General features: G+C 43.6%; 1 protein-coding gene and 1 non-coding gene across 2 annotated transcripts in view; one reads left to right on the forward strand and one right to left on the reverse strand.

The window, feature by feature from the left end:
* The window catches only part of LOC126195045 (fatty acid 2-hydroxylase), a 66,324-nt gene extending 60,580 nt beyond the window's left edge, over positions 1–5,744 (reverse strand). The window contains exon 1 of the mRNA XM_049933491.1: positions 5,663–5,744. The gene's annotated coding sequence lies outside the window, so the exon portion shown is untranslated. The remainder of the gene's footprint in view (positions 1–5,662) is intronic.
* Trnas-gga (transfer RNA serine (anticodon GGA)) lies at positions 1,336–1,426 on the forward strand. The gene is given in 2 exon segments: positions 1,336–1,382; positions 1,392–1,426. It is a non-coding gene; the product is annotated as a tRNA-Ser (tRNA).
* Positions 5,745–10,852: the final 5,108 nt, after the last annotated feature.

Below are 10,852 nucleotides of genomic sequence, written 5' to 3' on the forward strand. Positions count from 1 at the left end.
TTAAGTTCTAGGGGACTGATGACCTCCGATATTAAGTCCCATAGTGCTCAAAGCCATTTAAACCATTTTTTGTGGGTCTCCTCCTCTGTTATTTTCTGTTAGAGAATTTAAAATTGCTGTTGAACTCTGTGCTTACGCAGCAGTATAATGCTACTGTAGTAGCAGCAATAGCAGTATTGTAGAGTATTAAAGATCTGCTACTTTTTGTAAGAATGTGGAGCGTACCAACATGCACAGAATAGAAATAAAATCATAATGATAAAAATACGGAGTACTACACTATAAAAGCAATCAAATAAAAATGTTACAGTTATAAAACACAATACTCTGATTTCCCGAAGTAACTTTACCAAATCCTAAGAACAGAGCAGATTTTTCCCATTTAGCCAGTTGAATCTACCAAGTCCTATTCTCGAAGTAAATAATGCCGTGCGTCTTTGTGCTTTTCACTAAAATACGTTCTCAAGTTTATTAATAAATGACGCACTTGTCTAGGCATTTAGTATTGAAGTAAATCGCAAGTTTTAAGTTTCACGTTCAAGAAATCGTCCACGCAGAGGGGGGTCGCACAAACATACCGTCATCTGACCATCGGACAGACTCCTGTAAGGACGACGTAGTAATAAGCATCCCTGACGTAGAGAAACAACTGAAAGATTTGAAAGCAAGTAAGTCGCCAGGTCCGGATGGAATCCCAGTTCGGTTTTATAGAGATTACTCTCGGCAGTGGTCCTTTACCTAACTCCTATTTATCGAAAATTTCTTGCCCAGCGACTAATAAAAGGCGCAGGTGACTTCTGTATATAAGAAGGATAAACGAACGGATCCACAAAATTACAGACCAATATCTATAGCTTCGGTTTGCTGACGAATCCTTGAAGATATTCTCAGTTCGAATATAAAACATTTTCTTAAGACTGAGAAGCTTAGGTCCACGAATCAGCATGAAACTTCCTGGCAGATTAAAACTGTGTGCCGGACCGAGACTCGAACTCGGGATCTTTGCCATTCGCGGGCAGCTCTACCAGCTGAGGTACCCAGCTGAGGACATTGCGGACACATGGCTTTGCCACAGCCTCGGGGATGTTCGCAGAATGAGATTTTTCACTCTGCAGCGGAGTGTGCGCTGATATGAAACTTCCTGGCAGATTAAAACTGTATGCCGGACCGAGACTCGAACTCGGGACCTTTGACTTTCGCAGGCTAGTGCTCTACCACTCCTTTCTTTCAGGAGTACTAGTTCTGCAAGGTTCGCAGGAGAGCTTCTGTAAAGTTTGAAAGGTAGGAGATGAGGTACTGGCAGAAGTAAAACTGCGAGGACGGGGCGTGAGTCGTGCTTGGGTAGCTCAGTTGGTAGAGCACTTGCCCGCTACAGTCTGGAACCGCGCGACCGCTGCGGTCGCAGGTTCGAATCCTGCCTCGGGCATGGATGTGTGTGATGTCCTTAGGTTAGTTAGGTTTAAGTAGTTCTAAGTTCTAGGGGACTGATGACCATAGAAGTTAAGTCCCATAGTGCTCAGAGCCATTTGAACCAAGCACTTGCCCGCGAAAGGCAAAGGTCCTGAGTTCAAGTCTCGGTCCGGCACACAGTTTTAATCTGCCAGGAAGTTTCATATCAGCGCACACTCCGCTGCAGGGTGAAAATTTCATTCACGAATCAGCATGGTTTTATAAAGCATCGATCCTGCAAAACTGAACTTGCAGTTTTGTCGCATGAGATACTGCGAACTATGGATGAAGAAGGGCAACAAGCAGATTCCATATTTTCAGATTTCCGTTAAGCATTTGACACGGTCCCACACTGCAGGCTGATAACGAATGTACCAGCGCATGGAATAAATTCGTAGATATGTGAGTGGCTCGAAGTCTTCTTAAGAAACAGAACCCAGTATGTCGTCCTTGACAGCGCGTGATGATCAGAGACAAGGAAATCGTCAATAGTGGCCAAGGTAAGTGTAATAGGACCGCTGTTGTTCTTCATGTACATAAATGATTTGACAGGCAGGGTGGGCAAGAATCTGTGGTTGTTTGCTGATGACGCTGTGGTGTACAGTAAGGTGTCCAAAGTAAGTGACTGTGGAAAGATACAAAATGATTTAGATAAAATTTCTAGGTGGTCTGATGAATGGGAGCTAGCTCTAAATGTGGGATAATGAGAGTTAATAAGGATGAATAGGAAATACAATGGAATGTCAGATCCCTTAATCGGGCAAGTAGGTTAGAAAATTTAAAAAGGGAAATAGATAGGTTAAAGTTAGATATAGTGGGAATTAGTGAAGTTCGGTGGCAGGAGGAACAAGACTTTTGGTCAGGTGATTACAGGGTTATAAATACAAAATCAAATAGGGGAAATGCAGGAGTAGGTTTAATAATGAATAAAAAAATAGGAGTGCGGTTTAGCTACTACAAACAGCATAGTGAACGCATTATTGTGGCCAAGATAGACACAAAGCCCATGCCTACTACAGTAGTACAAGTTTATATGCCAACTAGCTCAGCAGATGATGAAGAAATTGATACAATGTATGACAAGATAAAAGAAATTATTCAGGAAGTGAAGGGAGACGAAAATTTAATAGTCATGGGTGACTGGAATTCGTCAGTAGGAAAAGGGAGAGAAGGAAACATAGTAGGTGAATATGGATTGGGGGGAAGAAATGAAAGAGGAAGCCGCCTTGTAGAATTTTGCAGAGCATAACTTAATCATAGCTAACACTTGGTTCAAGAATCATAAAAGAAGGTTGTATACCTGGAAGAATCCTGGAGATACTAAAAGGTATCAGATAGATTATATAATGGTAAGACAGAGATTTAGGAATCAGGTTTTAAATTGTAAGACATTTCCAGGGGCAGATATGGATTCTGACCACAATCTCTTGGTTATGAACTGCAGATTGAAACTGAAGAAACCGCAAAAAGGTGGGAATTTAAGGAGATGGGGCCTGGATAAACTGAAAGAACGAGAGGTTGTAGAGAGTTTCAGGGAGAGCATAAGGGAACCATTGACAGGAATGGGGGAAAGAAATACAGTAGAAGAAGAATGGGCAGCTCTGAGGGATGAAGTAGTGAAAGCAGCAGACGATCAAGTAGGTAAAAAGACGAGGGCTAATAGAAATCCTTGGGTAACAGAAGAAATATTGAATTTAATTGATGAAAGGAGAAAATATAAAAATGCAGTAAATGAAGTAGGCAAAAAGGAATACAAACGTCTCAAAAATGACATCGACAGGAAGTGCAAAATGGCTAAGCAGGGATGGATAGAGGACAAATGTAAGGATGTAGAGGCTTGTCTCACTAGGGGTAACATAGATACTGCCTACAGGAAAATTAAAGAGACCTTCAGAGAAAAGAGAACCACTTGTATGAATATCAAGAGCTCAGATGGAAATCCAGTTCTAAGCAAGGAAGGGAAGGCAGAAAGGTGGAAGGAGTATATTGAGGGTCTATACAAGGGCGATGTACTTGATGACAATATTATGGAAATGGAAGAGGATGTAGATGAAGACGAAATGGGAGATAAGATACTGCGTGAAGGGTTTGACAGAGCACTGAAAGACCTAAGTCAAAACAAGGCCCCGGGAGTAGACAACATTCCATTAGAACTACTGACAGCCTTGGGAGAGCCAGTCATGACAAAACTCTACCATCTGGTGAGCAAGATGTATGAGACAGGCGAAATACCCTCAGACTTCAAGAAGAATATAATAATTCCAGTACCAAAGAAAGCAGGTGTTGACAGATGTGAAAATTACCGAACTATCAGTTTAATAAGTCACAGCTGCAAAATACTAACGCGAATTCTTTACAGACGAATGGAAAAACTGGCAGAAGCGGACCTCGGGGAAGATCAGTTTGGATTCCGTAGAAATGTTGGAACACGTGAGGCATTACTAACCTTACGACTTATCTTAGAAGAAAGATTAAGAAAAGGCAAACCTATGTTTCTAGCATTTGTAGACTTAGAGAAAGCTTTTGACAATGTTGACTGGAATACTCTCTTTCACATTCAAAAGGTGGCAGGGGTAAAATACAGGGAGCGAAAGGCTATTTCCAATTTGTACAGAAACCAGATGGCAGTTATAAGAGTCGAGGGGCATGAAAGGGAAGCAGTGGTTGCGAAAGGAGTGAGACAGGGTTGTAGCCTCTCCCCAATGTTATTCAATCTGTATATTGAGCAAGCAGTAAAGGAAACAAAAGAAAAATTCGGAGTAGGTATTAAAATTTATGGAGAAGAAGTAAAAACTTTGAGATTCGCCGATGACATTGTAATTCTGTCAGAGACAGCAAAGGACTTGGAAGAGCAGTTGAACGGAATGGACAGTGTCTTGAAAGGAGGATATAAGATGAACATCAGCAAAAGCAAAACGAGGATAATGGAATGTAGTCAAATTAAATCGGGTGATGCTGAGGGAATTAGATTAGGAAATGAGACACTTATAGTAGTAAAGGAGTTATGCTATTTAGGAAGTAAAATAACTGATGATGGTCGAAGTAGAGAGGATGTAAAATGTAGACTGGCAATGGCAAGGAAATCGTTTCTGAAGAAGAGAAATTTGTTAACATCGAGTATAGATTTAAGTGTCAGGAAGTCGTTTCTGAAAGTATTTGTATCGAGTGTAGCCATGTATGGAAGTGAAACATGGACGATAACTAGTATGGACAAGAAGAGAATAGAAGCTTTCGAAATGTGGTGCTACAGAAGAATGCTGAAGATTAGATGGGTAGATCACATAACTAATGAGGAGGTGTTGAATAGGATTGGGGAGAAGAGAAGTTTGTGGCACAACTTGACTAGAAGAAGGGATCGGTTGGTAGGACATGGTCTGAGGCATCAAGGGATCACCAATTTAGTATTGGAGGGCAGCGTGGAGGGTAAAAATCGTAGAGGGAGACCAAGACATGAATACAGTAAGCAGATTCAGAAGGACGTAGGTTGGAGTAAGTACTGGGAGATGAGGAAGCTTGCACAGGATAGAGTAGCATGGAGAGCTGCACCAAACCAGTCTCAGGACTGAAGACCACAACAAAAACATGCTTCATTTGTAAAGGAGGCACCATATAGGACGCTGTTGCGGCCTATTCTTGAGTACTGCTCGAGTGGTTGGGATCCGTACCAGGTCGGATTGAAGGAGGACATCGAAGCGATTGAGAGACGGGCTGCTAGATTTGTTACCGGTAGCTTCGAGGAACAGGAGATGGTTCGGAAACTCAAATAGGAATCCCTGGAGAAAAGGCGACGTTCTTTTCGAGGAACACTACTGTCAAAATTTAAAAAACTGGCATTTGAAGCTGACAGCCGAACGATTCTATTGCCGCCAACATACATTGCGCGTAAGGACGACGAACATAAGATACGAGAAATTAGGGCTCATACGAGGGCATATAGTCGTTTCTCCCTCTCTCTATTTGCGAATGGAAGAGGAAAGCAAATGATCAGTAGTGGTACAGGGTATCCTCCGTCACGCGCCGTATGGTGGCCCGCGGAGTAACCTCGTAGACGTAGATGTGGAATGCGAAACAAGCGTTTTTTATTCCATAGTCTAGCCTTAGCAGAATATGGACAAGCTAGAAAGGTATGAGGCGCAAAATGTTAATGCCTACCGCGAGCTAAGTGGTAGGTTTACGTATTGCGTTTTGCATGCAACAGACGTGAGTTACTCACCAGCGTCGCTGCCTAGCACGTGTCTCCCACGCAGCCGCTACTCCAAACCGAAGACGGGCTTTCAGGTCGCGACGGGGCGTGGCGAATACAGACGCGGGAGATAGCGCCGCAGATACGAGTCTCCATCTTTTTTTTTCATTTTCTGTAGGATAACATTATCAGTCGTTTCCTGGTACCTGCGAAGGTGATCTGAGACGCTGTACTTCAGGTGAACGTACGTTCTCGGAATTACTTTTGCCTGAGCGCCTCGTTGCCGCATAACTCTTGACTTTTACTCAGTTGTTTCCTGTATTTGTGGAACTATTCATTCATTCAACAGCAAATCACGTGGAAAATTTATGCCGTTGCATCCATGGCGGTTTAACATAAATCAGTCTGCAATTGTGAAAGGCAGATTTACGACGCGTATGAGCGTCGTTATTTAACCCCCAAAATACTTCAGGTTTTAATACAATTACACTATGTGATCAAAAGTGTCCGGACACCTGACTGAAAATGACTTACAAGTTCCTGGCGCCCTCCATCGGTAATGCTGGAATTCAATATGGTTTTGGCCCACCCTTAGCTTCGATGACAGCTTCCATTCTCGCAGGCATACGTCCAATCAGTTGCTGGGTTTATTGGGGAATGGCAGCCCATTCTTCACGGAGTGCTGCACGGAGTAGAGGTATCGATGTCGGTCGGTTAGGCCTGGCACAAAGTCGGCGTTGCAGAACATCCCAAAGGTGTTCTATAGGATTCAGGTCAGGATTCTGTGCAGGGCAGTCCATTACAGGGATGTTGTTGTCGTGTAACCACTCTGCCACAGGCCGTGCATTATGAACAGGTGCTCGATGGTGTTAAAAGATGCAATCGCCATCCCCGAATTGCTCTTCAACAGTGGGAAGCAAGAAGGTGCTTAAAACATCAATGTGGGCCTGTGCTGTGATAGTGTCACGCAAAACAACAAGGGGTGCAGGCCCCCTCCATGGAAAACACGACCACACCATAACACCACCGCCTCGGAACTTTACTGTTGGCACTACACACGCTAGCAGATGACGTTCACCGGGCATTCGCCATGCCCACAACCTGCCATCGGATCGCCACATTGTGTATTGTGATTTGGCACTCCACACAACGTTTTTCCACTGTTTAATCTTCCAATGTTCACGCTCCTTACACCAAGCGGGGCGTCGATGGCATTTACCGGCGTGATGTGTGGCTTATGAATAGCCGCTCGACCATGAAATCCAAGTTTTCTCACCTCCCGCCTAACTGTCATAGTACTTGCACTGGATCCTGGTGCGGTTTGGAATTCTTACGTGATGGTCTGGATAGATGTCTGCCTATTACACATTACGGCCCTCTTCAACTGTCGGCGGTCTCTGTCAGTCAACTGACGAGGTCGGCCTGTACGTTTTTGTGCTGTACGTGTCCCTTCACGTTTCCACTTCACTATCACATTGGACACAGTAGACCTAGGGATGTTTACGAGTGTGCAAATCTCGCGTACAGACGTATGACACAGGTGACACCCAATCACCTGACCACGTTCGAAGTCCGTGAGCTCCAAGGAGCGCCGAATTTTCAAAAAATGGTTCAAATGGCTCTGAGCACTACGGGACTTAACTTCTAAGGTCATCAGTCCCCTAGAACTTAGAACTACTGAAACCTAACTAACCTAAGGGCATCACACACATCCATGCCCGAGGCAGGATTCGAACCTGCGACCGTAGCAGTCGCGCGGTTCCGGACTGCGCGCCTAGAACCGCTAGACCACCGCGGCCGGCGCCGAATTTTCCTCTCGCTCGATGTCTAATGACTGCTGAGTTCGCTGATATGGAGTACATGGCAGTAGATGGCAGCGCAATGCACCTACCATGAAAAACCTATGTTTTTGGGGATGTACGGATACTTTTGATTACATAATGTATGTGGCAAAAAATAAAACCATTTGACTATATTGAAATTTGATTATTATTGTTACTTTTGGGTCTTTAAAGAGTACACAGAACAACTTTTGTATTTTTGTTGTTGTCGTCGTCGTCGCCTTCAGACGAAAGACTGATTTGGTACAACTCTAAAAGTGAGTTTATCCTGTGCAAGCCTCTTCATCTCTGCCGAACTACTGCAACCTACATCCAGTCGGGTCTGCTGACTGCAGTCAAGCCTTTGTGTCTCTTTGCACATTTTACCCCCACACACGTCCCTCCAATACGAAACTGACGAGTCAGTAGTTCCTCGGAATGTGTCATGTTACCTGATCCCTTCTTTCAGTTAGTTCGTGCCATAAATTCCTTCTCTCCCAAATTCGATTCAGTGCCTCCTCGTTAGTTATTCGATCTATCACTCTAATTGTCATCACTCATCTGTAGCACCACATTTCTAAAACTACTATTCTCTTCTTGTCTGAACTGTTTATCATTCAGGTTTCACTTCCGTAGAAGGCTTCACTGCAGGCAGATACCTTTAGAAAAAAACTTCCTAACACTTACAGTTATCAGATTATTTTCACTCTGCAGCGGAGTGTGCGCTGATATGAAACTTCCTGGCAGATTAAAACTGTGTTCTGGACCGAGACTCGAACAGCGCACACTCCGCTGCAGAGTCAAAATCTCATTCTGGAAACATACCCCAGGCTGTGGCTAAGCCATGTCTCCGCAGTATCCTTTCTTTCAGGAGTGCTAGTTCTGCAAGGTTCGCAGGAGAGCTTCTGCAAAGTTTGGAAGATACGAGGCGAAGTACTTGCAGAAGTAAAGCTGTGAGGACGGGGCTTGGGTAGCTCAGCTGGTAGAGCACTTGCCCGCGAAAGGCAAAGGTCCCGAGTTCGAGTCTCGGTCCAGCACACAGTTTTAATCTGCCAGGAAGTTTAATCAGTTATTTTGCTGCCTAAATAGAAAAACTTATCTACTATTTTTAGCGTATCATTTCCTGACCTGAAACTTTCTGGCAGACTAAAACTGTGTTGGACCGAGACTCAAACTCGGGACCTGTGCCTTCGAACGAGCTACCCGAGCACGACTCACGATCCTTCGTTACAGCTCTACTTCTGGCAGTATCTTCTACCTTCGAAACTTCACAGAAGCTCTCCTGCGAAACTTGTCTCCTGGAAGAAAGGCTATAACGGAGACACGGCATAGCCACAGCCTGGGAGATGTTTCCAGAATGAAGCACTTGCCTGCATAAGGCAAAGGTCCCGAGTTAGAGTCTCGATCCGGCACAAAGTTTTAATCTGCCAGGACGTTTCATATCAGCGCACACAATTCCGTCAGCATCACTTGATTTAATTCAACTAATAATTGGCAACCAATGCTGTACAATCGCAATCAAATGGTTCAAATGGCTTTGAGCACTATGGGACTTAACAGCTACGGTCATTAGTCCCCTAGAGCTTAGAATTACTTAAACCTAACTAACCTAAGGACATCACACACATCCATGCCCGAGGCAGGATTCGAACCTGCGACCGTAGCAGTCGCGCGGTTCCGGACTGAGCGGCTAGAACCGCGAGACCACCGCGGCCGGCAAATCGCAATCAAGTCATGAGATGTTCAATTGGCTCTTTTATTAGAACATGTTACGCGTTTCGGGATTACACTCATCTTCAGACACCTGTTACAAAAAAGTACAAAATATAAGTGAACAGCACACTCAACACGTCTCACCGTTACAGAAAATGAGATCTGGTCATATGAGTTACATACCACAAACTTCAACTCCTTCCTAACCAACCAGGTGTACAGCCTTGACAACTCAAAGAAAGTGTCGAAAAACATATGATTGCAACACAAGCAGTCTTGAAGCAGAGCGTATACTGACGCTAAACAAGTCAACTAGCAGCGAAGCGGCCTCGGTAGGGGGCGCTGCATGGTCACTTGCTCTAGAGAGCCTGTATGCAGAGAGAGTGGCCATGGGCGAAGTTGCCCGTGATTGGTTGATTAGCTTTGGCAGAAAAATGGCGCCAAACGTCTCTCGCGCTTACTACGTTCGCCGTGCTTTTGAGTTGAATTGAAGTTCAGAGGACTTTTGGAAACGATTAAAAGGTATTTGAATTATTAAGAGATTTGTTATGCGTTGTGCATGCATGTTCGATTTAGTTGTATATCGTTTTTAGTACGTAATTAGCGTTTGCGATCTTAAATACGAGTTGAAATAATGAAGCGTTTTGTGATAAAGTCGGTAGACCTAAATGTTTGAAGTAAACACGTTAGTAATTGTACAGTATTGTTTATGACATCTGTAATTCGTTCTGCAGACGTTCTTAAACGATGCGATGTTGTGTTGCATTTGGTTGTTCCAATAGAGGCGAAGGTGGATTTCGCATGTTAGCATTTCCACGCAATGAAGAAAGACGAAAGCAGTGGGCAATCGCAGTCAACAGGGCTGACATAAATCAAACCGGAGCCTTGTGGAAACCAACCAAGTACTCTTATCTATGCGAAATAAGTCGTTTTTGCTTTTTACTACATATAAAACAATTTGCAATATACATAGTTAAATTTGAAAGCAGACCTGAAAATTGGCTGAGTGAAAATTGTTATAACACATTATTCTTATAAACAAAGGCATTTAACGAATGATTTCGCCATATTGTCTTGTGCTTTTGATTCGGTGAGTGTGTACTCCACTACTCCACTGCTGGCCATTCAAAAGTCCCGCCCGCAGTTTGGCAGAAAAATGGCCGCCGTATCGTCCGGTTGGCCACTTTCTCCCTATACAGGCTCTCTAATGTGCTCCATACGTTCACATGTAATTTAATAATAATATACTCAGCATATAACATCTAACAGAGTGTAATTATGACTAGCAATCGGACTAGTACTTCCGTACACGCTAACACTAAAAAATTTTTTTTAATTTTTTAGAAACTCCAAATTTTTTTTACATTGCCATACTATGCCTATAGTCACCAGTGGCACTAAGCACCACTCAAACCATATGTCAATATAAAATAAGTAATGGGGGAGGGCAGTTCCTTCATGAATAAACCTTACAACTTCTCAAATCTCTAAAAAAAAAATACCACCAAATTAAATATAACAACATTATCCGTCATAAACTAAAACCCTGTGATCAGCTCGCGAACACAAACGTCTTAGGCGCCATCTGTTAAAGCCAACGGCAACCACGTCGGCGGCAGCCATCCGCCTATCGAATTACAGCCATGTGATATTGATGGGCCATGATTGCCCAAATAAAAGCCTTCAA

Source organism: Schistocerca nitens, chromosome 7 (genome assembly GCF_023898315.1).
Source record: "Schistocerca nitens isolate TAMUIC-IGC-003100 chromosome 7, iqSchNite1.1, whole genome shotgun sequence".
NCBI lineage: Eukaryota > Metazoa > Arthropoda > Insecta > Orthoptera > Acrididae > Schistocerca > Schistocerca nitens.